Source organism: Phacochoerus africanus, chromosome 7, assembly GCF_016906955.1.
Source record: "Phacochoerus africanus isolate WHEZ1 chromosome 7, ROS_Pafr_v1, whole genome shotgun sequence".
Classification (NCBI taxonomy): Eukaryota; Metazoa; Chordata; class Mammalia; order Artiodactyla; family Suidae; genus Phacochoerus; species Phacochoerus africanus.
The window spans coordinates 50,361,178-50,367,177 of record NC_062550.1 but is presented as its reverse complement, the minus strand read 5'-3'; the positions used below and the strand labels follow the sequence as shown (position 1 = coordinate 50,367,177).

Sequence of the window (6,000 nt, the reverse complement as noted above, 5' to 3'; positions counted from 1 at the left end):
ACCTCTTATTTTCACGTATGTCAACTGTCATTTGTGTCTTAAAATGACCATATGATGTAGGAAGAACTGATTTCTTCAAGAACACACTAATTACCAGACAACATAGTGCTTTTTCCACTATCAAGGTATATATGAGAAAGCAGAGTGTAAAAAAAAAGAAATAATATTATGATTCTTCTCTAAGTCTTTCACGTGCGTTGCCTACCCTCATCAAAACTAAAGATAATGGTTGGCATCTCTGAATTATATTTTCTGCAAGCACAATGCCAGCTTTGCATATTGTCTTAACAGTCTAAAAGTTAATGGTATTTTATAAAATCTCTAATATTGAGATAGAAGATAAATTTTTCAATGATAATTAGGAATGAGTCTCTTCATTGGCTTGTCCAGTAAGTTTTCTCCCTAAGCTCAAATGCATCATCCTCCCAAACATCTTTTCTGAGGCACACTACAGGATGGTGATTTTTCTCATAGTTTTCTTATCCTAAATAAGCAACCCAGTATTGTCAGTTATTTTAGATTTTCCCCAAGCAAGATAACTCAAGCAAGTTTTTCATGTATGTCACAGAGTTTTTTGGTAGCTTTTCCAAATGCGAATCTCTCTCAAGTTGTTAGAGTCATGGTGAAATGGAAAAGGGTCAAGAAACCTGAGTGGCTTCTAGATCTCACAGCTACTAACTAGGCAGCTTGATCAGCCAATCCAGTTTTGTTGACCACATTGTCCTACTCTGCAAAATGTTTCCCCAAATCACTAAAATTATCTCTAAGCCACTTTCCATCTCTATCATTCGCATTGCAAAGTGAAGCATCAAGAAAAACTGTTGACATTTAGAATACGTGACTAATGTAGCAACACACAGGGCCACTCCCAAGAGTGGCCTGAACTAGCTTTGGGCAGAGTAGAGGGAAGTGAGATGAGGCTGATGAGAGGAAGAGGTGACCATTCAAACAACTCCACCGCCAGGCGCAGGTGGGTGGGGTGGGGCGGGGGGCGGTGTTGACGACAGAAGGCTACTTCCGGCTGTGGTGCGTATGACGTCAGGACCGATTCGGACCGGCCCAGCCACCAAGAAGCCGAGCAGGGAGGGCTCGCGAGAGTTCAAGGAGGCCACCCCGAGATTCCGGCGCGGCAGCGGCGGCGGGTCCCACCTCCTGGGGGCGGGGCGAGGGCGGAGCGGGCAGCAGGGAGCGGACGGCGCCGGGCCGGTTGCGGTCCGTGCGGAGGCTGAGCCGGCCGCGGGCGCGACCGGAGGCAGGTGAGTGTGGGGATGCGGCGCTTTGAGGCGGCAGGCGCTGGGGGGCTCGTCTCGCTGTGCCAGCCCCAACTCTGTGAGCGGAGCTGGAGATTTTATGTGTCTTTGGGTGTCCAGGGAAAGACGGGCTCATTTCGCGGCTGGAAATGCCTCCGGTGAAGCTCCAGCGACGGCCTTGGCCCTCTTGTTCCCTGGAGTGCTACTGGCCCCAGGTGTCCGGAGAGGTGGCCTTGATCCCAGGGAGGAATCTTTGTCCTTCCCTGCTCCTTTCCCCTTCCACGCCTCTGCCCCCGAGCACCCTGCTCCCCGTCCCTGCCTGGGCTTCGTAAACAATAACAAATGTCGCGGATCCTCTCCTGTATCCCCAGCTTTCCCGTCCCATGCCCTCCAGCTGGTGCCACTGAGGGGAAGGATTCTGGGCATAGCTCTTAGATTGTGGGGGCTGTTTGTGTACCATTCCTAAAAACTGATGCGTCAGATTGCTAAACATTTCTCAGACACTGTAAAGCCGCCCAGCTCCCAGAAGCCACAGTGTTCAAAACCGGTCTCGGAATCTGCCACTGGAACCCTAGACCCTTCTTTTCAATATCGTTTTCTCCCAACCCTTTTTTTCACCTTTGCTATCGGGGACAAACGAGTGCTTGTTTGGTATGAGAAGAGGAAAGACTCTACCCGATTGAGTAGGAGACATTTCACCTTTAAAAAGTTGCCAGGTTGATAGCAAAAGAACAAAAGTTTATTTTCAAAAGCGGTGGCCTCCCGTTTACTGTTGCTACTTTTGTGGGGCCGCTTTTCTGGTCCTCAGTTTGGAAGAAAAGTATAAAAAGAAATAGGAGGGGGGCGGGAGAGCTGGTGGTGCTGGAAGTAGTGGATGTCCAAAGGGTGATGCTGCCGTTCCTCACTTGATAAAATGCAGAACTAAAGCTCTTGTCTATTTCATGCAACTTGTGATAAGTTTTGATAGAAGCCAGTTGCTCGGGAAAGGTGGCCGGAGTAATAGCTTTATTACTAACTACTAAAATCTGAGGAAACAAATTTTAAGCGTTGTACTTTATGTCTCCTAGCTGTAAGATGGGAGAGAGACCTTGTCTTTTGGGGGCTATGAGTGGGGTGGGGGCTTAAGCTTGTTAGGTCTCCCTACTTTGAGGCAGGGTCTATTGTTGTTTAAGCTCAGTTTCCTTACGGAGGGAAGGTTTTTCAAAGTTCTTTGTCTCAATCGTAAATGCATATAGATACTGGCAACCTCTTTGTGTTTGGCCTTTCTTTGTATTGCCTCAGGATATATAAAACAATTAAGTTTATTGTAGCTGGAAGGTATTGTATGTGAATTAGCCACTCTTGTGACTATTTGATGGAAGAGAAATTAGTCCAAAATAGAACGTTAAAGTATGATGATATTTGCCCATTGCAAAGGTTCATTAAAGTAATTTTGTGTAAAAATATCCTGATCTCAAAGGAAGTACAATGGATAATTTTTTTTTTTTAGTTTGATCTGGCTTAGCTTTGTGGTGTTCTCCTCGTTAAGATGGCTGATAATATTTCCCATTTGGTTGGGATATATTTAGAATGAGAAGTAAATTGGGTGTAGTTTTTGAAATCCTTTAAAGCACCCTGCCATGGGGAATGAAAAAAATTAGACTTAGAAAAACCACATTAAATGAGTGCCATTCTTCTTTTAGTCTTTTGATTTTGAGTTTGTTTCAGAGTAAATCAAAGGATAGAGACCACTGAGCAAATAAAAAGGTGTTCTCAGCCATTTTTATGCCGAAAAAATTAATTTCAAAAGGTAGGACACTATAAAAACAAAGGAAGAATTGTGCTTTGTAGAAAATGGTGACAAAGCCGTGGACTCAACTCAGCCATTTGTTTTCAGAAAAGTTCTGTCCCCTCAAAGTAAGGGCAAGATCATTATGTTAGCAAAATTGGATAACTCTTTGGAAGGTGTTTTCCAGTGATCTTGTAAAAGTCGGAAGCTTTTTTGCATGTGTGTGGCACTCTTTTGAGAGAGAAAAGAGGGTGCAAATCAAAGCCAGAGAGATCTGCATCTCAATGTAATGTTAAAATCATTTTATTTTACATAAACAGTGGAGAGTGAATCAATCTAGCATATTGTCCTCCAGCACCCCCAAGATTACATTAAAATCAGCAGATGGGCAAGTTATGATTAGGTAAACTTGACATATGCAGAGATTATGCTGCTGTATTTTTATATTAAAAGCACCATAGACTTTTTGAATGAAATAATGAGTCAGCTTATAAAAGCATATGCTTTAAAGCATAAGAAAATTTTAAAAATTAATGTAAGATAACCTTGGTCAATAGTTAAAAGATATTAAGTGAATCCTTTTCCTCCCTCCCCATCCCCCAATTTTTGTTTAAGTCTTGAGACTATTTAGCAATGTATGCCCTGTACTTAAGTGTGCTGATAAAATAAAATTTCTGTCTCCAGGGAGTTCCTGTTGTGGCACAGCGGAAACGAATCTGACTAGTAACCATGAGGTTGTGGGTTTGATCCCTGCCTTTGCTCAGTGGGTTAAGGATCTGGTGGTGCTGTGAGCTATGGTGTAGGTCACAGACAAGGCTCAGGTACTGCATTACTGTGGCTGTGGCATAGGCCAGCAGCTGTAGCTCTGATTAGACTCATTTCCTGAGAACCTCCATATGCTGTGAGTGTGGCTCCAAAAGGCAAAAAAAAAAATTCTGTCTCCAGGTAAAGGTTTGCTAATTGACATGGTGTTATGGTTCAGAACTTTTAGAGAGAGGGAACTGAAGGGTAGCAGTGAATGGGATTTACTGCCCTGTATACTCAGATTAGCTGTGCTCTCTTATCTTCAAGGAAGTATAACCTAATGGGAAGGAAATACACCCGATTAACTATAATCACAGTGCATTTTGTGGAGGAGCCGAGGAGTGATGGGTTACTTTCTACTAGACCAATTGAGACAGGCTTTCAATAGGAAAAGGCTTTTGTGTAGAAGATTTGGATGATCTAGTCATATGATAATCATCATAAGCAAACACTTTTTATAATACTGTTTACAAACCCTTAGAGTAATAATCTACCTGAATTTAATCCTTATAACAACCATATGGAGTAGGGTGTTTTTATTCCCAATTTGCAGACCGGATAACTGAGTTACCTAGAAAACAGTAAAACAAAGATTCCCACATAGGATTCTGACTTATATTCCTGCCCTTAACCACTCTCCTTATTTTCTCTCCCACCTTTTTTTTTTTTTTGTCTTTTTGTCTTTTTAGGGCCACATGGGAGGCATATGGAGGTTCCCAGGCTAGGGGTCCAATCGGAGCTGTAGCCACTGGCCTACACCAGAGCCACAGCAATGCCAGATTTGAGCCGTGTCTGTGACCTATACCACAGCTCACGTCAGTTCTGGATCCTTAACCCACTAAGCGAAGCCAGGGATCAAACTATGTATGCTAGTCGGGTTCGCTAGCTGCTGAGCCACGATGGGAACTCCATTCTCTCCCACTTTTGATGGTCTTTCTCAGGTCTGTAGTCTCAAAGACTTGATTCAGGAAAATGCATTCCTTTGGCACCTAAATATAGGGATCTGTTTCCAGAAAGAGCTCCAAAATAATGAAAACCCAGGTTAAATAGGTTATTTTTGGTATGCTAGATATTTAATCCATTTTCGGAAGTTGGTCTTGGTGCAAATTAAATGTAACCATTGAGTGGGACTTTTGATGAATTTGACTTATTAACTAATAGCAATACCCATAAGAATTTAGAAGTGAGAAATTCTATCTGTATTAATCAACTCCTTTACCTAATGGAATGTTTGAATCATTGTATATTTTGGCTTGTAATTTCCTTCAAACCACAGGGCACTGGGCATTTTTTGGATTGAATTTTGTGAACTCAGAATTTAGTTAATGATTGAATGTCAGTCTCAGGCCCTTTAGCTTTTATTTCCACAAACAGCTAGATTTATAATGTCTGGAATCAGTGTTTCAAATAGAGTGTTGTACATGTATTAAATGGGAGTTCAATCACAGATACTTTTTGTTAGGGCAACTCCGAGAGCTCTTTGGGGTTGTGAAGTAACAGGTGCTGTGGAAATACCCTGGGCCCAATATAGGCCTACTCTATCAATGCTTCTTTGTTGAACAAATGGCCCAACTGATTTTATTTACGAAGTTTCAGGAATGGTTCACATTTATTATTGTTTATCTAAGCATGGAAATCTCAGTACATTTAATTGGGTTTGAAGGTTGCGGGGGGGAGTATGTCTAGGCAGTGATGGGGTACTACCTGTCCTTTACCTGTTTAGCAAGATGTAGCCCTTTGTCAGTGCCCTGGTAGACTTTAATCATAGTTTTAAATAGAGCTCTAGAGGCACAGTCTCTGTGAATGAATATAATAAGTGTTCTCTCCTTATGTGAGTAGGGTAGGTTGTAGAAGACCTTGATGAGCTTAAAACCTATCGGGAAAAGTAGGAGTTCCCGTCGTGGCTCAGTGGTTAATGAATCCAACTAGGAACCATGAGATTGAGGGTTCGATCCCTGGCCTTAATCAGTGGGTTAAGGATCCTGCATTGCCATGAGCTGTGGTGTAGGTTGTAGACACAGCTTGGATCCCGCGTTGCTGTGGCTGTGGTGTAGGCCGGCGGCTACAGCTCCGCTTAGACCCCTAACCTGGGAACCTCCATATGCTGTGGGAGTGGCCCTAGAAAAGGCAAAAAGACAAAAACAACAAAAAAACCCAAAACTTATTGGGAAAAGTAGC

General features: G+C 42.8%; 1 protein-coding gene across 2 annotated transcripts in view; it reads left to right on the top strand.

The window, feature by feature from the left end:
* The first annotated feature begins 1,175 nt into the window (after positions 1 to 1,175).
* The window catches only part of STK38L (serine/threonine kinase 38 like), an 84,062-nt gene continuing 79,237 nt past the window's right edge, over positions 1,176 to 6,000 (top strand). For both annotated transcript variants that reach the window (XM_047787335.1, XM_047787332.1), the window contains exon 1: positions 1,176 to 1,256. The gene's annotated coding sequence lies outside the window, so the exon portion shown is untranslated. The remainder of the gene's footprint in view (positions 1,257 to 6,000) is intronic.